Source organism: Salmo salar, chromosome 06 (genome assembly GCF_965601325.2).
Source record: "Salmo salar chromosome 06, fSalSal1, whole genome shotgun sequence".
NCBI lineage: Eukaryota > Metazoa > Chordata > Actinopteri > Salmoniformes > Salmonidae > Salmo > Salmo salar.
The window spans coordinates 63,157,222-63,180,576 of NC_138296.1; the positions used below are offsets into that span (position 1 = coordinate 63,157,222).

Here is a 23,355-nt window from a genome sequence, read left to right on the forward strand (position 1 = left end):
TACATATCACCTGAAAATGATTAAATCCAATAAGCATTCAAGTTTATATGGTTTGGAGTTGGAAAATGTGAATAGAAATAATGATAAGATCAGAATACTCACTTGCCTAATAATTGTCCACGCAGTGTATAAGATAGTTCTGCTTACACAATGTCCGCTATGCTGGGTGTCATTTCAAAAAGGCTTATAGCCAATGGTGAGGGGCAGCTAAGGGGTTGACCAGATGCCGGTGTTAATAGACTCCACCTCATTGTGGGGAACAACTACAGGTTCTGTGCTCTCTGACTGACTGAGTAGCTGGCACAGGCATGTAGCATGGCTGTCAATGATTCACTGCTCATGGGGCATTTGAAAACAACTGGCATTTCAATTATTGCCATTTCAATTATAACAGAGGATTCTGAGAGGCAACAGCTGCAAGTACCCACTGACCATCCCCCCCACGACACTGACATGCAGGGAGCTCAGAGCTGTTATACCCTTCTTTGTCTGTGAGAGCGTTGACTAAATAGTTCATGGTTGTAGTGGCATTGTCTGTGGCAATGCATGTATGTAAAGTAGGCCTACTGTCATTGTAAAGCGTGATGTGAAAAGATCCATTGTTCGAAATGACAGAGAAGCTAGTCTGAAACAAGGGTCAAGCTGTAGGCTAACCTCTCCATAGAATATCATGCCCACACTGACATTTGCTCTGGTATTATGCTGAGAATGTTTACACTAGGGCTATTGCAATTACTTTCTAGACCCCTGTTTCTAGAATAAAGGCATGACATTGAAAACAGAAGTTTCATAAGTGTGACTACATTTCCATATCTGATCTCACTGGTATTCGAATAATCCAGATCTAATTTCCTGAATTCTATCAAGGTATAATTAAGCAAAAAGGTATATATACTTATGTGATGAACGTGAATTTCTCCGGTTCGTACTGTTGCAGTCATGACGCAAGTGGCACTATGTTGCCCATTCCTCCCACGTTTCTAGTTTAACCAGCTGTTTCCAGCAACTGGTACGTTTTTATTTGCTTGTCATATTGGCATGTTTGCCAGCAACAAACTATTTAGCTAGCTTCTAGCCTAGAGTTTGATATGCACTGTGATTTCCTCGTAATTAACAGTGTTGAGTGTCCTGATGAGAAGGCAAACTTGTCTATCTTTGCCAGGCAAATTCGGGCATCATCACTCATTTGAATGTATCCAAATGATGTATCCAAATGTCAATAGAAAACTGCTTAAACAAACTAGTTGGCTAGCTAGCAAGCAAGGGATAAAAAGGTTGCCACCGAGCATGGCAACGGAACATATAGAACGAACAGCTGGGTCGTGTCCATAAAAATAGAACCAATTCAATTGAACGAACGACTGCATCTCTAGCAACCAAAAGATGAGAAAGTGTGAATTTGCTTATAAAAATGAAAATATCAACCAAATTATTATTTTCTACCGGTAAATTTGTGCCTAAGTATTTTTGTCTTTGGCAACTGTGGTACAGTTGCGTTTAGCGTTTATCCCTTAAATATCAAATCAAATCAAATACCGTGGCTTTCAGCCAATCTGCATACAGGACCCAAACTACCTGGTTTATAATAAGGGATAACTGGGGGGGGGGGCAGTTTGAGTGACGAAAACTGGTCATTGTTGTCTTTAAGCAGCAGAGGGCGCCCCAACGCAATGGTTATCAGAGCGCGGTGTCAACGCGAGGAATAATTGACTGAATTCCAATAATCTTCGATTGAATCACACTGATGATGGTGGTGAGGATGACGATGAGGAGGAGGACATTGCATTGTCCTACACTTTTTCCTGGTATTGAGCAGTTCTTTTGTATCTTCTCAACTCGAAAAGTATCTAACATTTGGTATTCATGTAGGCCTATAGGCATGTTAATTGGCCACGCACTGTTCTAATTGAACAGTTTTCCATTTATTTTTTTATTTTTTTTCATAGCCTAAATGTGAAGTAGGCATACGTCGTCCCTCCATCTTTTGATTAACATTCATTATGGGCAACCACGCCTTGTCCTAGTCTAGACCCCAAATTAATCTGATGTCATGGAAATACTTCTAATGCAATAGTATCTCAACTTCAACGCTCTCCACATAGGCCTAGCCTGTTGACTTTATCAAACCTGGGGCGCGTCCAGTAGGTCACAACATTTTGGAATGTTCAGATATCAATATGTTAAAGCAAACACGCCTCTCTGACATGTAGAACATGGAATCACGGAGGCTCTATTTATGGCATTTCTATCTGCAACGTTCGAGCACGTTTGGAAACTGAACGTGGCCCTGTTTACAATCCCCTGTTCCTCACTAAAAGCATCCTCCCATTCTATTGGCTGGCGGTGTTGTCAATCACGCCACTGGTCTCGTTAGTTTAATTGTGGCCCTGCAAAGACAACGCCATCACACTCATCAGCTACAGCGAGGGAGTGGGGCAGCACGAAGATAGCGCTGGATTTCTGCAAGCTATTTGGCCATTATTTTCTTAAAAACTATAAGCGTCTGTCTCATCTACAACTGCAATGGAATACATTCGTCCGGTTAATTAAACGCCTTCGAATCGGTAAGGAACCATTTATCCTTTACTATCCTGTTTCTGTTGAATCGCTCCCTATAGCTAACAGTGCGAAATTAATTACTTTGATTGTATCAATTGTAACAGCAAATGGGGTCAATTTAGTGTGTTCTTGTGGATAACGCATTTTGTCTCTTGTTTGTAGGCTGATGTTACAGATCAGATGTTTCCGAAATATATTTATAGGCTTTCGTTGCCATAATAAGAACGTGCAAATTGCATTGGCCAATCTCAAGTATCCTGCCCTCGATCCTCGAACGCGTTGTGTGTATTCATTAGAAATCAAATCAATGTGCAGTGTCTGCAAAAACAGTCAACCTTCAGTGCCTTGTCGCATTGAGCCGCTTGGTGAATTTGTTTACCATACAGCACTAGTAGCCAAGTGATAACCATCTCTATCAACATTCTATCCAATTCATTCATAAAAGATTGCATCGCGATGAAGATACAATGAAGCAAATGTTGATTTCTTGATTGGTTTCTATTGGTTGACTAGTCTGTATATAGTGAAGCGCTATAGTCAACCAGTGAACAAGCTTGCCATCACTTGGTTGTGAAGACCGTCGTACTGTATGTTGCCAACTTGTATTCCTTCACATCCTTTGCTGTGTTCATCACAGCATTTGTTGATGACCCACTTTTTCCATTAAAATAATTTAGAAATATTTCAAGACTTGGATATGACTCATTCAGAAAAACAATGCTATTTATGCATATTTCAAATACTCGTAATTACATGAAGTGGGTTGGATAATAACCTCCTCATTGAATACTCCTGAGAATATGCAGTCTTTGAGAATAAACCAACCCGTTGTTGTGAAATTGGTTGCCACTTTCCTTTGTTAGTTGGGGTCAATTGTGCTGGTTGATCTCCACATTCTTCTATCAATACAATACTAGGCATCCTTCCTAAAATCAAGTCATGAATGCACTTATGCTATTTCCTCTATGCAGTACAGGTCCCAAACATAGTAACTGGTTGTTTATTACATAGCTGTGGCCTAGTTTACATAGGCCAATACATTTTCATTGTTTTGCATTACACTTACTGTACCAAATGGGAGTACTATTGTATTGTTAGTTTCTTATTCTTTAACTACTTGTCAACGAAGGTCAGATGCCATACCAAGCTATATTTGGTCCGTTTCCTTCATACCCTGTAGGAAGGTTTTGTCAAAGACAGGTTAAATACACTACATTACCAAAAATATGTGGCCACTTTCTTGTTGAACATCTCATTCCAAAATCATGGGCATTAATATGGAGTTGCCAGCCGCTTTGCTGCTATAACAGCCTCCACTCACCTGGGAAGGCTTTCCATGAGATGTTGGAACATTGCTGTGGGGACTTGCTTCCATTCAGCCACAAGAGCATTAGTGAGGTTCGGGCATTGATTTTGGGCAATTAAGCCTGGCTCGCAGTCAGCGTTCCAATTCATCCCAAAGGTGTTCGATGGGGTTGAGGTCAGGGCTCTGTGAAGGCCAGGCAAATTCTTCCACACTGATGTTGACAAACCATTTCTGTATGGACCTCACTTTGTGCACAGGGGTATTGTCATGCTGAAACAGGAAAGGGCCTTCCGCAAACTGTTACCACAAAGTTGGAAGCACAGAATCGTCTAGAATGTCATTGTATGCTGTAGAGTTCAGATTTCCCTTCACTGGAACTAAGCCCGAACCATAAAAAACAGCTCCAGACCATTATTCCTCCTCCACCAAACTTTACAGTTGGTTATCCGGTACAGTAGTTGATGTCGGGACTATTGTATCTTGTCTCTCCATCAACTAAGATGATGGAGAGACAAGTTGCTTAATTATTGGGCTACACATCACATTTGCTGCTCTTCAGTATTGATGTAAATAACTCTCAAATTGATTTTATTTATTATTATTATTATTTTTTTTTACTAAAGCTAAGAATGTACAGACAACTTGCCTAGGCTTGTACTATTATCCCAACTTCCAGAGTTCCTGTATCTGTTGGTTTTTGACCATTGACTCGGGTTGGCACGGCAACTTGCTGACTAAACTTACTACAAGTCTTTTACAGAAAAGCTGCTTGTATTACAATTGCTGAACATAGGCCTATATTGTCAGCTTGATTTCAGGTGTCAGGCATGGATGCATAGTATAATTGTTTGGTGTGAAAAGCTGTCTGCAAGGTGCTCCTGCGGTTTTTTTTTTTGGTTGCAGGATCCACAATGGTAACCTTGGAAACTACAGAAATCCCTGCTCATGTTGAAATATCATCTTACATAGAAGCCACACATACACCAACTCAACATGGTTCACAAGGTTACGTTCCATGGGCGGCGGCCCTCTTTTGCACATGTGGGTGCGCAGACTCGGGAGCATTTGAGGGCCCTCATGAGGAGTTCAGATAATTTCGCGGCCCCCACCCCCATCAAATTTGCCCATCCCCGATGTACATGAATGAGGTTTGTTTTGTCTAATTTCAGCACAAGATTGAGCAAATATTCCCTCGTCTCTCTTCAATATTCCTTAATGTTTTGAAAAAAAGGTTTGGACTTTTCCATAATGCATTTTAGCCACTGTTGTCCTTGTAGAAATTTCAGCTTGGAAAGGGCAAGTGCATGCTGCTCTTGTCATAATGAACTTTCCTACAGAGGCGAGCTCTTTTGAGTAATTTAACCTGATAGTAATGAGGTATGCAGAGCCTTTTCCTCTGTGTAATTCACCATTTGGCACCTGGAGCCCAGTCAGTCTGCATACAGTGCAGTTTGTAAATCACAGATACAGAACTGTGCACTTTCTCCCATTCACTCCCATTCTTCTGCTGGAGAGAGAGAGCTGCCAAACCACCATGATGCTGCTCACTGTTGATCCTGTGACAGCATGGCATGCTGCTACTCTCTGCTGTCGCACCACAGATTGACAAAACTGCTCTGACCTGCTCATATAGTAAATCACGCTATACAGCCGCTTCTTTGGACTGGGTTTTTGTGCTTTTCAGGTGCTTTCATTTGAACTGGGATGCTTTGGTTCATATCTTGCCCAACATCACCACATTTGTTGGCTAAATCAATCCAGGTCTTTGTATTGTCATTTTGGCTGGATTTATGCTAGTTGGATGTGCGTAACACAACCCAACCACTTTGTGCTCCATTTTGACAATCTGGTTGGGGCCACTGTAGTCACAGTCTTCTGTGTGACATTCCCTGTCCCCTCACCCTCTCCTCTAATAGCAGAGGCCATTTTGAAAGGGCCATGACCAGGGGCCTGTGTTGTGTTCAGTGCTGATGTAATCGCATAGCTGCTGTTCTGCTCTAAGCCCACGTTAGGTCAGATGTGGGGCTCACGCGTGGGTCGTCCCCCTAACCTCAGAGCTCAGTAGCCGCTCTGTGCTCAGCATCAGCCCAGTGCTCCGAAGGTCACACACACACAACAACAATGATGCCATTTGTGTGACAAATCTAGTGTGGGGAGATGAAATCTGTCTCTGTGTTTTACAGTTTTTTTTTTGTTGTTCAGATTGTGTGGTTTACGCTGACGTACTGATGGGCTAAAATTAACGGATTTTTACAGATGAGTAAATGTTTAACCATGGATGAATTCAGAGTATGACAGCTTCACTAGGGGTGTATGTTGACATCACAGGCGTCTGGTGGCGCCTTAATTGGGGAGGACAGGCTCATAGTAATCACTGGAACGAATCAATGGAATGGTATCGAACACATCAAACATTAGGAATGTGACCAAAATAGGTTTTTACCACCTGAGGAACATTGCCAAGTCACAGCCATTTCTCTCTCAGGCTGATACAGCGACTCATCCATGCTTTTATTACAAGCAGGCTTGACTACTGTAATGCTCTCCTGTCTGGTCTACCCAAGAAAGCCATTGGTCAACTGCAAAACATACAGAATGCTGCAGCGTGGGTACTGACCAAGACCAGACGGAGAGCACACATTACAGCGGTTTTAAGGTCTCTGTACTGGCTGCCTGTGAGTTTTATAATTCATTTTAAGATTCTTCTATTTGTTTTTACAGTGGCAAGAAAACGTATGTGAACCCTTTGGAATTATCTGGATTTCTGCATAAATTGGTCATAAAATTTGATCTGATCTTAATCTTAGTCACAACAGTAGACAAACACAGTCTGCTTAAACTAATGACACACAAACAATTATACGTTTGTCTTTATTGAACACACCAGGTAAACATTCACAGTGCAGGGTGGAAAAAGTATGTGAACCGTTAGATTTAATAACTGGTTGACCCTCCTTTGGCAGCAATAAACTCAACCAAACGTTTTCTGTAGTTGCGGATCAGACCTGCACAGCGGTCAGGAGGAATTTTGGACCGTTCATCTTTACAAAACTGTTTCAGTGCAGCAATATTCTTAGGATGTCTGGTGTGAACCGCTCTCAAGGTCATGCCAGAGCATTTTAAATCGGGTTGAGGTCAGGACTCTGACTGGGCCACTCCAGAAGGCGTATTTTCTTCTGTTGAAGCCATTCTGTTGTTGATTTACTTCTGTGTTTTGGGTCGTTGGCCTGTTGCATCACCCAACGTCTGTTAAGCTTCAATTGTCGATGATCGCAAGCTGTCTAAGCCCTGAGGCAGCAAAGCAGCCCCAAACCATGATGCTCCCTCCACCATACCTTACAGTTGGGATGAGGTTTTGATGTTGGTGTGCTGGGCCTTTTTTTTCTCCACACATAGTGTTGTGTGTTCCTTCCAAACAGCTCAACTTTAGTTTAATCTGTCCACAGAATATTTTGCCAGAAGCTCTGTGGAACATCCAGGTGCTCTTTTGCGAACTTCAGACGTGCAGCAATGTTCTTTTGGACAGCAGTGGCTTCTTCCATGGTGTCCTCCCATGAACACCATTCTTGTTTAATGTTTTACATATCGTAAACTAGTCAACAGAGATGTTAGCATGTTCCAGAGATTTCTGTAAATCTTTAGCTGACACTCTAGGTAGGATATTTCTTAACCTCATTGAGCATTCTGCACTGTGCTCTTGCAGTCATTTTTGCAGGACGGCCACTCCTAGGGAGAGTAGCAACAGTGTTGAAGTTTCTACATTTATAGACAATGTCTTACCGTGGACTGATGAACGTCAAGGCTTTTAGAGATACTTTTGTAACCCTTTTCAGCTTTATGCAAGTCAACAATTCTTAATCTTAGGTCTTCTGAGATCTCTTTTGTTCGAGGCATGGTTCACATCAGGCAATGCCTCTTGTGAATAGCAATACTCAAATTTTGTACGTGTTTTTTATAGGGCAGGGCAGCTATAACCAACATCTCCAATCTCGTCTCATATGTTGGACTCCAGGTTAGCTGACTCCTGACTCCAATTAGCTTTTGGAGAAGTCATTAGCCTCGAGGTTCACATACTTCTTCCAACCTACGCTGTGAATGTTTAAATTATGTATTCAATATAGACAAGAAAAAAACTATAATTTGTGTGTTATTAGTTTAAGCACACTGTTTGTCTATTGTTGTGACTAAGATGAAGATCAGATCAAATTTTATGACTAATTTATGCAGAAATCCAGGTAATTTCAAAGAGTTCACATACTTTTTCTTGCCACTGTAAGTCAATCCACATTTGTGCACTCCAATACATGTTTTTAAGTTATGTACCCAGTAGGTCCCTCAGGTCCTCTGGCACTGGTCTTTTAACTACCCCAAAGCCTAGGACCAAGAGGCATGGAGAGGCAGCCATTAGTTACTATGCCCCAAGCCTCTGGAATAGCCGTCCAGAAAACCCGAAACTGTGGACATATTTAAAAGAGATATTAAAACACATCCTTTTTAGCTTTGCTTTTCTTTAGTTTTTTATCTTGTTTGTTATGTAGTAAATATTTCAGCTTTTATTTTAGTTTTTTTATTCGTTTTTTCCTGTAAAGCACATTTCGTTGCATTCCACTTCTGAAATGTGCTATATAAATAAAGCTTGATTTAATACCATTCCATTTACTCCATTCCAGACTTCATTATGAGCTGTCCTCCCCTCAGCAGCCTCCTGTGGTTGACATGTCAAGCTAGGAGATCATATGATTTCCTCCACGTGAATCCCCAGAAGCATCTTTGTGTCATTTCTGCTTTTGCATTTTTACTTTAGTGATATCAAAGGCCGGTGTGTTCACTTCTTCACAGCTCGTAGACTCCACCCCAAAACGAAACATGGTGGAAAGAATATGACTGAAACCCAAGCATGTGCCGCTGGGTCATTGTTGCACTAACATCATCGGATTAAATGATGTGCGCAACTGATATGCTTGCATGAAAGCCTGTCAAAACAGGGTTGGCTCAGGCCTCATGGAGATGGCCATTTTGGGAATATTCCTTCAAGGCGGAATTCAATTAGCTGGACTGTTTATCTAACCAGTCCCATTATGAAAATGTGGTACCAGACATTTGACCGGCAGCATTTTAATTTAGCAGACATTTTGAGAAATTTACCGGACCCATATGCATTGGGTACATAACCTGATTAGGGAGTCCACACACGCTGCTCAGAATGACAGAAATCACATTCAGATTATGGTAATTAATCAACATACAAGTCGAGGATGCAATGACTTGTGTCCTTACCGTGCACTTTGAAGATGTTATAATAACTATCCGCATTTGCTTTTCTCCGCCGACAAGGTGAGTAATGAACAGTAGTCTATGTATAGGCGGCACGTGAGTTTCAAGTTTGGGGAAGCAAAAAAAAATATGACAAATGCACCTTTACAATAAAGCATTCCATGCATCATCGCATTTGCAGACTTATGTAATGTGATGAGTAGATTGGATAGTCATAATTTAGGCTAATAATATAACTCAATCACTGTTCGCAAAAAAGACCGTTCAATGCATGGCTGAGCACACATAGCGTAGAGGCCTGGGTTATAGGCAATATCAGATACTTTTATTCTTTCTTTGCATGGGGAAAAACACACTTCATGCAATTTTACTACATTTTATATGACTGGAGACATTTAGCAGAATATTTTTTTAATACTACAAATTACAGGGTAGCCTACGCTGCTGACACTGACAAACAAACAGATCAATAAAAACAACATTGTCCATTTATCATTTTGGCAATTTAATTCAATTTACTTAGGGAAAGCTTAGTTTCCCCTACCTAGCCTTATGGACGCGCCACCTATGAGAATCTACTATCCCCCATAAAGTTTTATACTCTCTATTCTATTGGTCAGCTTGTCGAGAAAGAAATTGCCCAAACAGACTCTGGGACAGTTGTGGGACAATAGATCTCAAATTCATACAACCAGTTGGCCAAGGATACATTTAAAAAAAAGTTTAAAAGCTTAAAATGTTGATCAGCTATTATTTCTTCACATTATTAGCGCAACAATGGGCACAAGGCAGTAGGCTACGTGCGAATTTTGATACCGGACAATGAAAGACAGTTGAAAACCAATAGAAGATGGTTTCCATGGCATATGAAAGTCTTTTATACAATAATATCCTCCACGGATATGGTCGGATTTTGTATAAGCTACTATGAAGCAAGGTAAAACATGCCTCATAATATGTAGTAAAACATTCAGGTTTCAAATAATTAAGTAGCTACACTGAACAAAAATATAAAACACAACATGTAATGTTATGGTCCCATGTTTCATGAGCTGAAAAAAAAGATCCCAGAAATGTTCCAATGCACAAAAATATTGTGCACAAATTTGTTTACATCCCTGTTAGTGAAAATGTTTCCTTTGCCAAGATAATCCATCCACCTGACAGGTGTGGCATATCAACAAGCTGATTAAACATGATCATTACACAGATGCACCTGAGGACAGAAAAGGCCACTCTAAAATGTGCAGTTTTGTCACATAACACAATGCCACAGATGTTTCAAGTTTTAAAGGATGCGTGCAATTGGCTTGCTGACTGCAGGAATGTCCACCAGAGCTTGCCAGATAATTTAATGTTAATTTCTCTACCTTAAGCCGTCTTCAATGTCATTTTTGAGAATTTGACAGACCACGTATGGCGTCGTGTGGGCTCGAGCGGTTTGGTGATGTCATCATTGGGAACAAAGTGCTCCATAATGGCGGTGGGGTTATGGTAGGGGCAGGCAAAAGCTATGGACAACAAACACAATTGCATTTTATAGATGGCAATTTGAATGCACAGAGATACCGTGGTGAGATCCTAAGGCCCATTGTCGTGCCAAAAATCTTGTCACCATCCCCTCATGTTTCAGCATGATAATGCACAGCCCCATGTTGCAAGGATCTGTACACAATTCCTGGAAGTATCAGGACTGAGGATAAGACTCAGATGCAGACAGTTCGAATCACAGATGTTTATCAAACAGGGGGCAGGCAAACGACAGAGGAGGGGGCAGGCAAACGACAGAGGAGGAGGCAGAGGTCAGTAATCCAGGGCAGTGTCAGAAGGGTACAGAACAGCAGACAGGCTCAGGGCAGGCGAATGGTCAAAACCTGGAGGACTAGAAAACAGCAACTATAGCAACTCGAAAACGGGAAAACACACTGGTAGGACTTGATGGGACAAGACGAACTGGCAACAGACAAACAGAAAACGCAGGTATAAATACACAGGAGATAATGGGGACAAATGGGAGACACCTGGTGGGGGTGGAGATGAGCACAAGACGGGTGAAACAGATCAGGGTGTGACAGGAAGCTGAACATTTCCCAGTTCTTCCATGGCCTGCATACTCACTAGACATGTTGCCCATGTTTGGGATGCTCTGGATCGACGTGTACAACAGTGTGTTCCAGTCCTCGACAATATCCAGCAACTTCACACAGCCATTGAAGAGGAGTGGGACAACATTCCACAGGACACAATCAACAGCCTTATCAACTCTATGCGAAGGAGATGTGTCATGCTGCGTGAGGCAAATGGTGGTCACACTATTTACTGACTGGTTTTCTGATCCACGCCCGTACCTTTTTTTTTTAAGGTATCTGTGACCAACAGATGCATATCTGTATTCCCAGTCATGTAAAATCCATAGATTAGGGCCTAATTAATTAATTTCAATTGACTGATTTCCTTATATGAACTGTAACTCAGTAAAATCTTTTGAAATTGTTGGGTTTATATTTTTGGTCATATGTTTTCAAAATGGATGCTGCCTCCAGCTCATTGCAAAGTGGTGTGTGAGGCGCTGAGGAAGTCTGCCTTACGTTGCCTATGCATTTGAATGGCGAATGGGAAACGCGCTTCAATTACCAGTTGAGAAATAAAAATAGTAGCTTATTTTAATCGTGGCCCAAAAACTATTTTTAACACACGATTGCATTTACAGTAGAATTGTTGCGTAATGATTGGGCTTCTAAAAAGTGCTGTCATCCGCTCAAAGGCTCTGTACTGTGCGCTTGTGATAAATAAGTTACATAACGAATATATACACCCGCCAATTTAATTCCACAAAATTATGCAACCCATAGACCGATAAGCATGACAGGTCAAATGTATTTCCATCAACTGGTATTTCCATTAATGAATAGGCTAAAAAGCATTATTTTGCAATCAGATTTTTTTTTCTTCTCCCGGACATCTGATTTATTTATTTTTTTGCCAAAAACTGATTATTACTGGCTAATGGAAACCCTGAAGTGTGTGTGTGTGTGTGGTTTTGTTGCGTGGGGAAGGAAGCTAGTGATTTCTTGGTACTGAAAGATGTTTACAGTGAAGGCAGAAATAGCCTATACACTGGTTTGGTGTCACTAAGTGGTAACTGACTATACAGATATCATTCAAGGAAATGTACTGTTTTTTTTTTTCAATTGAAATTGGTTTGAGAGCATTAGCACAGCGTCAGGGCTTCCCCTAATAGTGTCCCGAACTGTTTCTATTTTAGTCTCGCTCTCTCTCTCATATTTAATCTCTCAAACTCCAATGTACTGTACCTTTCATCTTCAATAAAGGTCTGTATTCAGGAGCCTTGCAGTCCTAATGGCGCTCTTATGTGCAAACTGGCAAGACTATATTTTAAGATTATATTGCTAAATAAGTACATGGATTCTACCAACCACCAACCTAAATGTTCTTACCACTGCACAAGTACTGAGGCAGCAATGATAGGTTCTCATAGCAGGTTTCCGCCATATGCTGCTGTCTGAACAACAAATCTCCATCACTTCCTCGTGGGGCTTTACACACAGCTGGGAGAGCACACATATTATTTCCTGTGGAAAATGAAAAGAAAATGAAAACCGAGGGTTTTCCCTTTATTACTTTATGAATCAATGTTAGACTTCATATTGCCTTGTGTTGGATTGTATATAGGGAATGCTTCGTCCTTTGTTGAATGGCAGGACGATTTCTCTCTCCTAAGTATTTTGCATATGAAATGATATCAATATAACATATTGTGGGTGGTAAGATTGTGTGCCTGTGTATGTTGTGATATGTATGACTCGGACATGTAACTTCATGAAATAGGCTTTCAATTGTAAACATTTGAGTTGTATGCTCTCGTAGTATGCTGCGACCTGTATGCTCTCGTTGGCTGGCCCTCGCTTCATATTCGTCGCCAAACCCACTGGCTCCAGGTCATCTATAAGTCTTTGCTAGGTAAAGCCCCACCCGTAGCACACGCTCCAGCAGGTATATTTCACTGGTCCTCCCCAAAGCTAACATCTCCTTTGGCCGTCTTTCCTTCCAGTTCTCTGCTGCCAATGACTGGAACGAATGACAAAAATCACTAAAGCTGGAGACTTATATCTCCCTCACTAACTTTAATCATCAGCTGTCAGAGCAGCTTACCGATCACTGCACCTGTACACAGCCAAATCTGTAAATAGCCCGCCCAACTACCTCATCCCCATATTGTTATTTATTCTTGCTCTTTTGCACTCCAGTATCTCTACTTGCACACCATCATCTGCACATCTATCACTCCAGTGTTAATGCTAAATTGCAATTATTTCGCCACTATGGCCTTTTTATTGCCATTCCTCCCTAATCTTACTACATTTGCACACAGTGTATATAGATTTTTCAATTGTGTTATTGACTGTACGTTTGTTTATCCCATGTGTAATAACTCTGTGTTGTTGTTTTTGTCGCACTGCTTTGCTTTTTCTTGGCCAGGTCGCAGTTGTAAATGAGAACTTGTTCTCAACTGGCCTACCTGGTTAAATAAAGGTGATATAAAAAAAATACATTAAAAAGCGTCATTTTCCCCCCGCCATAATAAAGTATGAATCATGAGGGTGGTGCTCTCTCCATTGAACAAGAGAATGAAAAGAGAATACAGTACAGTATGTTTGGTCATTTATTAATGATGATATGCTGCCCTGATGTCTGCATTTTCAGGGGAAAACAAAAGTATGCCGTGTGTCTGTGGCCCAGGAAGTTTTTTCTAATGAATATTTAATTCATCCTATGAATGTGCTAGCTGTGTTTAATGTCATAGACATGGGTCGTTCCATGTCATTTCAGTAAGCCATGACACCGGCCATCTCAGATTGTTACATTATTTTGTTGAAATATTTTTTATCTCTGAGAAATTAAGCTAATTGATTGCACCCAAATAGGCAATTTTTAATTGATATGATTCATATAATATTCAATAATTATAGTACCTTACATCCTATTTGGACCAAACTTTTTTTCTAACAATGAAAACGACATGAGGAATCCAAGGAAGTGGCCTAAAGCCATCCACGGACCTCCACACCCCATGCCAATCCCACGCCAATAACGGGTATAAAGTATTAGTTCTCTATGTTTGACGAGTAGTATGGAGCTGCAGCTAGGAGTATTGTTTCTTCATCTTATGTTATGTGTTCTCAGTGAATTTTTGTTTTTGTCTGTTCAGAGAAATTAGTTATTGAAGTTACACAATGAATATATAAACCTGGCAATTTAATTCCACAGAATTATGCAACCCATAGACCAGTAAGCATGACCGGTCAAATGTATTTCCATCATCTGGTATTTCCATCAATGAATAGCCTATCCTACATCTTGATATTACCAGGCTCTGACCACTAGATGGTGCTGTTCCTGCTATTAGGGGATTATTTTATAAAGAACCCACCCCATTGTTAAAGGGATAGTTCACCCAAATTACAAAATTACATATTGGTTTTCTTACCCTGTAAGCAGTCTGTGACAAGCTACGACAGTAACCCCGGCTTTGTTTACCTGGCCACTGTTTCAAATGCTAACTCTTTAGCATTAGTGGCACAAATCCAATAAAATATAAGCATTTTCACACTTCATATCCAAATCCTCTAGAAGTAACATAATTGAGATACACAATACATTTTTAGATACTTTAGGATGATTTGGACATGAAAATGTGAAAATGCTAATATAGGTACCATTGACTTGCAATGGATTTGTGACACATTTGAAACAGTTAAACATTGTCTGAGTGGTGCATGTCTGGCCTCCATACTTTACTGTACTACTGTATAGTGAGATACACCTGTACAGTAGAACTGTACAACAGGTAGCAGTTAAACTGTCTCTGGGGAGTGCCTGTCTGCCCTCCATGCTCCCCGCTCCTCTCTGTTGCCTCTCTGCAGTGTCATTTCTCTGCAATGCTGATGCAGCTGCTGCTGGCTGGGGGGCTGACAAAGGAGACGATTGCTCATCCTGGCATCAACCCGGCCTCCTGGCTGGAGCACCAGGCCTAGGCCCTCATTATGCCCCATTTAAATTCCCCCTCATTGCCAGAGGATAAAGCAATATTGACAGAAGTATAGAGCTTTACCTCGAGGAAGCTCAGTTAACGTCAAAGGGGCCTTAAGCCATTGTTAATGTTAATTTCTTTCTCTTTAATTACTGTCCTGGGAGAGCAGCAACAGAGCTGGATGTAATATGGGTTTATTTTTATTTTTTTAAAACAGTTCCTCTGCAAGTCATTTTGAAGGAATTTCATTATCTCATAATTATGTTGCATATTCAGTGGTGACAATTACAAACCTGGCCCTTTATTGCAAATTTCCCCAACGCTAGGTTAATGTGAGGTCTCATTGGGGTATAGGCTACAGTGAGTCGTCATCCACAATGTCATTAAACTCTAGCCTTTCATTCATTGTAATCCATTGTCTCCACTATATCTGTATAAACACTCTACATTCCAGGGTACTTCTTTATTTTTTACTATTTTCTACATTGTAGAATAATAGTGAAGACATCAAAACTATGAAACAACACATATAGAATCATGTAGTAACCAAAAAAGTGTTAAACAAATCAAAATATATTTTATATTTGAGGTTCTTCAAAGTAGCCACCCTTTGCCTTGATGACAGCTTTGCACACTCTTGGCATTCTCTCAACCAGCTTCATGAGGTAGTCACCTGGAATGCATTTCAATTAACAGGTGTGCCTTCTTAAAAGTTAATTTGTGGAATTTATTTCCTTCTTAATGGGTTTGAGCCAATCAGTTGTGTTGTGACAAGGTAGGGTTGTTATACAGAAGATGGTCTTTTACCAAATAGGACTAAGTCCATAATATGGCAAGAACAGCTCAAATAAGCAAAGAGAAACGACAGTCCATTGTTACTTTAAGACATGAAGGTCAGTCAATCGGGAAATTTCAAGAACTTTGAAGGTTTCTTCAAGTGCAGTCGCAAAAAAACATTAAGCGCTATAATGAAACTGGCTCTCATGAGGACCGCCACAGGAAAGGAAAACCCAGAGTTACCTCTGCTAAAGAAGTTCATTAGAGTTACCAGCCTCAGAAATCAGCAATTAACTGCATCTCAGATTGTGGCCCAAGTAAATGCTTCACAGAATTCAAGTAACAGACACATCTCAACATCAACTGCTACTACAGCATTCTGCAGCGATACGCCATCCCATCTGGTTTGGGCTTAGTGGGACTGTCATTTGCTTTTCAACAGAACAATGACCCCAAACACATCTCCAGGTTGTGTAAGGGCTATTTGACCAAGACGGAGAGTGATGGAGTGCTGCATTAGATGACCTGGCCTCCACAATCACCCGACCTCAACCCAATCGAGATGGTTTGGGATGAGTTGGACCGCAGAGTGAAGGAAGAGCAGCCAACAAGTGCTCAGCATGTGGGAACTCCTTCAGGACTGTTGGAAAAGCATTCCAGGTGAAGCTGGTTGAGAGAATGCCAAGAGTGTGCAACGCTGTCATCAAGGCAAAGGTTGGCTGCTTTGAAGAATCTTAAACAAATCAAAAATCTATTTCATATTTAACACTTTTTTTGGTTACTGCATGATTCCATTTGTGTTATTTCACAGTTTTGATGACTTCACTATTATTCTACAATGTAGAAAATAATAAAAAATAAAGAAAAACCCTTAAATGAGTAGGTGTGTCCAAACTTTTGACTGGTACTGTATAGTGCACTACTTTTGACCAGGTGCCATAGGGCTCTGATCACAAGTAGTGCACTATATAAGGAATAGACGCAGCCAGAGAGCCTCCATTTGAAAGCTGTCTGCTCACATCCATTCCTGACCTGTCAATCAAAGTCCACATCTGTCAAAGGACATACTGTAGATACAGCTTCCATTGAAATGGCAAAGTGACTAGTCCCTTGCCTTTAGAGGTAAGCCATGGAATGAACTTGGTGTGCATTATACGAGAGTATAGATGTAGGAGTCTGAGATTGGGGCTGGGCTGTGGCTACTCTCTCTCAGGCTGTATATGACGTGCCCCGGCTTAGTACCTACCCAGCAGGCTGTGAATGGAGAGCTCCTCCCCCTCTGCAGAGCCACTGTATCAGCCGTAGCGTTTGTCCTCTGCTCTCCACTCAGTAAAGAGCAACAGTAAGAATGACTGAGCTCGTTGTGCCCGGCCAGTCATGTGATCTGTGTGTGGCTGAATGCTCTCCCCCGCAGGCCTCAGCCTCAGCCCCATTATGTTCGATAGAGAGAGAGAGCACGCATGTGGACGACAAATCCCGTTCCACTTCCACACACAGGGCACTGCCAGTGTATTTTTGGGACTCCCAATGTTTCATCCACATATACGCCCAAAATATGATAGCTCAGCAAACCCTCAATAATGGTGTCTGGCAGAGCAGAATGCTACTGAATGAGGTTACTTGCTTTTTTTGTCCCTTTATCTCCAAATGAGACATTTTAAATGTTTGAAGGGTTTTGACAAATTGATATCCTTTTACATTTGCATGCCATTTTATCCGTTATGTTGAATACCAGGCTTTGAATAGCTATCTCAGCCATCCGTCTGTGATATCTACAGTACAATGGTATGGCTCCAATATGTGACGTCATGACCATCCCAGAACAACAGTATGGGTCAATGGGTCAAGGAAAGTCTGAAGGAGGAGTGAGAATGTCAAACATGATTATTGCCTGTCTCTACTAGCCCGTTCTCTGTTCTCTGCCAGCAAGGTCTGTCTGTCTGACCAAGCCACCGTCAGACAGAGGTAATTAACTACTGAAGCTGCCTCATACGACGGGGAACTCTCTCATATTTTCTACCCACCAATTTCCTCTGGCCTCACTATCTAAATCAGTATCTATTCCTTTTAGCCTGATTTGATTTTTTTTTTTTTATTGAAATATCCTGTTCCTAAAGTGTTTGTATCACAGTATGGGGTGTACGATTTGAAATCCGTTTGTGCGTGCGCACGTGCGCACGTGTGAGTGCGTGCGCGTGCATGCCAGTTAATACAGTCAATACAGGCAGAATATTTAGACTATATACAAACTGGAGAATTACACACAACCAAACCATGGAGACGAAATAATATCTCACCCGTTACAACAAAGTCACAAACCGTTAACAGATTCAGATAGAAGCAGATGCATCATAACAGTGCTCTGCTTAGAAGTCAAGTTTGTGTTTTTATAAGTTATCATTGCTGTTGTAGATGAAGTGCGTTTAGTCAATTGACCATGTAGCTAACGCCTGTCCCTATGGGCATAATGACGCCACTGTTGAAACATTAGTGTTTCAAACTGCTGGCAGGGCGTGGTGCATTTTGTTGCTCGCTGTTTCAAGTGGAGATTGATTGATGTGCAAGTACATTGGCTGCTCTCCTTTATGTGTGAATGTATTTGGGGGTAGTAGATGCTCGGTTAATACTGGGCAAAAAAAAAGTGATGGTTCTTCAGATCTTGCCATCTCAGTTTTAATGAATTTATGTCTGCTTTTTCGGTGCTTTGATCAGTTACTGCTGTGATTTCTACTGGAAGGCTGAAGTGGCCTCTGTCTGTTATGAAGCCAATATAAGGTTTCCTAGATACTCAAGTTGGCATAAGTTACTCAATAAATGGGTTGTTAATTGCTTAAATCACGCCTTGCCTCACGCATATCATCTGTGGTAATTCCAAGTATCAAAGCTTGGTAACACCTGTTTGAGGCTCTTGATTGAAGGATACTTGATGAAAGCCACTCTCGTTCAGGCAGTACTCTTTCAGCTCAGAACATTTGAATGAATTAAGCCCCCCCCCCTCCCAAATCCACGTACCTGCTACAGGAAATGCCGGAGAGAAAAGAGGCCATCATACAGACAGGGTTTTTGATTAAGCTACCTCCTAGAGTGTGTTCTGCACTTGAACCTGTTGTTTACCAATGGGCAGATCTTGAGGTCACTGTCCAACAGAGCGCAGCTTGTCACTACCATTAGCTCTTAGGGCCGGGGCTGGGGCCGGGGCAGAAATAAACATTTTTGGAGTGAAGGATACAGTAAAGGACATTGGCTGGCGCACACCGTTGATTGTCATGTGTCATTGAATGCGATAGATGAATAATTGAATGTATTTCTCTCCCCCGCAGGGCCTCTGGGTTTTTTGTTTGTTTTGCGCTGCACAAAGCAATGTGGAGTAAATAAATATCCTGAAACGCTGAAACCAGAGGTACGTACACGCACGCTGTCACAGCAATTACTGCTCTCAAACCAGCCAGGCTCTCTCTCTCTCACACACACACACACACCAGCTGGCAACCGCTGTTCTGGAGTTTGTGCTATAAGGCTGTCCACAGCTACACTGTCTGTCTTTGTCAACCTCTACATGTAGGTCGTTATACACAGCACTCATAGCAAATGTGTCTTCTAGCTTGGCAGCGGGGCTGTGGTTTTCCTAGTGTACCTCAAATCCCATGTGACCAGGTCAGGAAGGAGATATTCAGTAGTATCCCCATGTATTTCAGTCTCACATTGTCTAGGACCTGTAGGGTAAAAAAAAAAGGCATAAGGATGTTTTGGCTTGACTTTATGTGACCTGACTCCAATGGGATTCCAGCGGGCTGTGCTCTCTCTCGCTTCTGTCTCTCTCTTTCTCTCTCCCTGACTGTCTGTCTGTCCTCTTACTCTGTCCATCTGTCTGTCTCTCGCTCTCTCTGTCGGTCTGTCGCTTGCTCTCGCTCGCTCTCTCGCTCTACTTTAATCCTCTCTGTGCTGCAAGCTAAAGCTCTCTGCGGGTTGGCCCAGAACTTTACTCTACCAGCAGGTTAATCTGGTGTCACAGAGTGCACATACATGTGTTCTCACTGTCTTTATACATACAACCGTTCTGAGCAGTTATCCAGCTTTCTCACTGTCTTTATACATACAACCGTTCTGAGCAGTTATCCAGCTTTCTCACTGTCTTTATACATACAACCGTTCTGAGCAGTTATCCAGCTTTCTCACTGTCTTTATACATACAACCGTTTTGAGCAGTTATCCAGCTTTCTCACTGTCTTTATACATACAACCGTTCTGAGCAGTTATCCAGCTTTCTCACTGTCTTTATACATACAACCGTTCTGAGCAGTTATCCAGCATTCTCAGTCTTAACGTTTCTCTTTCACAAGTGACGCACAATGTCTTTGAAAAAATGAATTCTTAAGAAGCATGTTTTTCAATTTGATCATGATCGCTGGGACTAGTGCACTATATAGTGATAGTAAATAGGGTGCCAATTGGGACCTAGTCTATATCAGTCAAAAACACAGTGGCTTTCTTTTGCTTGGCAGTGAGCTCACTTGTTTTGTGACCATTTGGGAATATCAGCATAGAGCTCGAGCCATGCTTTGGCCCTGTCAAAGGGCCTGCACTCTGCGGTTTCCTCTTCCTGTGTGTGGAGTGCAGTATGGGCAGGCTGACAGACAAAGGGGATGTATTGTGGTGGGAACCCCGCCGGTCAGTCCGGAGCAAGTGTATAACGGGCTATAAATGGAAAGGAAGCTTTTTGGGGGGGGACTGAATTCCTCAGCAGTGGCAGAGTGGAAACCGGTTGATGCACAAGGGTTTCCTCTTCCAAGAACCAGCTTTTAGCTTCCATCAAGCCAACTGGGTATTTAGCAGTCACGGCAGATGCATGCGTTATGCAGGCCTCTGTTTTGTCACAGTATATGCATGCTCTCTCTCGTGCATCGACGGTAATCCCATGATCTGGTTGAGCCATGGCGGACGGTGCTAATGGCGGACGGCGCGCTGACGGTTTGTAACGGGAGCTTATGCGATCATGAAGAGTTGTGCGTGGATGTGGCTGTAACGCTGGTGGTCTGAGTTGAGATTGTGGCAAGAGGTCCCAAATAGCACTCTATTCACTACATAGTGAGCAAAAGCGGTGCACTGTGTAGGGAAGGGTGCCATTTGGGAGTCAGTGTGTATAATGTAGTGGTGCCTGTCTGCCTGGTTAGACATGACATGCTGGAGTAATCAGGAGCTCTGCAGTGGTGTCATGGCACCATGGTACAGAGACCCCCCTCACTGTCACACCCTGAGTGAAACAGTGGAAAGCAGTGTGAGTTTGTTGTCGGTGCTGCGTGTGGGTGACGGTTAGTGAGATCCGAAAATGAGTCACTCATTCCAGTGAGATTATTCCATGCGAAGACCTCCCACCACCCACTCAATTATCTGTTTTAATCCGTTCCTTTCTCTGACCCCTTTCTCTCAAACTCAATGATTAGCTGGGGTGTGGGCTTGGAAAAAGACATCTGAAATGTCAGAGTTAACCCTCAAACGGCTGTTGTTCCCCTGTGGATGACAGGAAATCAGATGAGCCTGGGACAAAGCAGGCTAGGCTGTGGTAATGGTGGTACTAACTGCTAACCCATTGTAGCTGCACACTATGTTGACGCTTCTGTTGGCATTTTCCCTCCACATGCTGCTCTGCTTCCCCTGTGCAATCTTAATGAAGTAATTCATTATAGACACCAATAGCTATAGGGCAGTGGTCACCAACCTTTTCTGAGTCAAGATCACTTTCACAGTCAAAAAGCAAGCCGAGATCTACCGCTCAGAATTTGTTAAAACCTTGCTTAAAAAATGGAACATTAACCTAATAAAAAAACTGTTCTGTAGGAATGAGCTTTGCGCAATAGGCCTAATACATTATCACAGCATATTGGCTATATGCCTGGCCTCACAATATTGGTCTTCTCAAACCATATTATATTTCAAAACTCAAGCTTTGATAACAAAATAGATCAGTTGGTGTAGCACTTGCGAGACACAGCTGAGCATAAATTGAAGTAATTTGCAAATAATTAGTTAAACATTTTTTACTGGACTGATGGTAATTGTATCTGATGGTCATGGTGCTTTCAAGACAACTGGGAACTCTGAAATAAAAGAAGGTCAAATCATGACGTCAGTGATCTTCAGGTTGGAAAGTCGGAGCTCTAGAAAGATGGCAGAGTTTGCGACTTGGAATTCTGAGTTGGATGACCGTTCAAAACGTTTTTACCCAGTCGGTTCTCGTTTTATTCCGATTTTCCAGTTGTCTTGAATACACTGAAGACCCTGCTCTCTCCTCCCTTTCCTCCGGTGAGACTGACCAGAGAGAGTGGACACCGTCTTCCATCGAGTCGCACCACATGTCTCATGCACAAATTCATGTTGTTCCTATGACCAGAGAGTGAAATATTCCTCTATATTAAAGTAGACACTACGAGCTGCTAACAAAAATAAAAACTCTGGGCTATCGATACACTTGAATAATCATTCATTGCAGCTGCAGAGCGAGTGGAAGTAGAGAGAAGCACGTCTTACGTTTTGTAATAGTGTTGAATAAAGACAGTGTTGAATAAACTTAGACATGAACTCACTCATAAAAACAGCAGCTCTTTGCTCTATTCTTTGATAGTCTCGTTTTGGTCATGCATTCAAAAGTTAGGAAATCTCATATACACTAGTATCAAACTTCGCTGTCGCCGGGGTCGTGGAAGCGGTAGGTACTGATTTTAGCTATCCGATTGGCCAGTGCAGTAGGCTAGGCACACTCGACTTTAGCAGTGGTGGAAAAGTACCCAATTGTCGTACTTGAGTAAAAGTAAAGATCCCTTTTAATAGAAAATGACTCGAATGAAAGTCAGCCAGTAAAATACTACTTGAGTAAAAGTCTAAAAGTATTTGGTTTTAAATATACTTAAGTATCAAAAGTAAATGTAATATGCTAAAATATACTTAAGGATCAAATGTATAAGTATAAATCATTTCAAATTACTTATATAAAGCAAACCATGATGCTATCATTTTATTGCTCCAACACTCAGACATAATTTACAAATGAAGCATGTGTTTAGTGAGTCTGCCAGATCAGAGGCAGTAGGGATGTTCACTTGATAAGTGTGTGAAATAGGCCATTTTCCTGTCCTGCTAAGCATTCAAAGTGTAATGAGTACTTTTGGGTGTCAGGGAAAATGTATGGAGTACAAAGTACATCATGTTCTTTAGGAATGTAGTGAAGTAAAAGTTGTCTAAAATATAAATGGTAAAGTAAAGTACAGATACCTCCAAAAACTACTTAAGTAAAAATAGTTGACAGTACTACTTAAGTACTTTATGCGACTGGATTTTAGCCCCAGATCTCTCGGTCAGAGATTGTCTTTTCAAACAAATGAAATGGTTAAAA

At 41.6% G+C, this 23,355-nt stretch overlaps 1 protein-coding gene across 3 annotated transcripts in view; it reads left to right on the forward strand.

Moving 5' to 3' along the window:
• The first annotated feature begins 2,383 nt into the window (after window positions 1-2,383).
• Window positions 2,384-23,355, forward strand: part of fynb (FYN proto-oncogene, Src family tyrosine kinase b) — a 64,828-nt gene continuing 43,856 nt past the window's right edge. The window contains exons 1-2 of one of the 3 annotated variants that reach the window (XM_014204743.3): window positions 2,384-2,564; window positions 19,289-19,368. The gene's annotated coding sequence lies outside the window, so the exon portion shown is untranslated. 3 annotated transcript variants of the gene reach the window in all.